Genomic DNA, 255 nt, shown 5'->3' on the forward strand with positions numbered 1-255 from the left:
AGCCAAAGCTCGGTCGCTACGAAGCGACCGAGCTGGAGTCAAAGCTCAGTCGCTACGTAGCGACCGAGCGATCGTCCCGCTCGTCGCTACGTAGTGACCGAGCTCGAGCCAAAGCTCAGTCGCTACGTAGCGCCCGAGCGATCGTCCCACTCGGTCGCTACGTAGCGTCCGAAGCGACCGAGCGGTCGTCCCGCTCAGTCGCTACGTAGCGACCGAGCTTCTACATAGCGACCGAGCTCGAGCCAAAGCTCGGTC

The sequence above is a fragment of the Brassica oleracea genome, chromosome C7 (genome assembly GCF_000695525.1).
Source record: "Brassica oleracea var. oleracea cultivar TO1000 chromosome C7, BOL, whole genome shotgun sequence".
NCBI lineage: Eukaryota > Viridiplantae > Streptophyta > Magnoliopsida > Brassicales > Brassicaceae > Brassica > Brassica oleracea.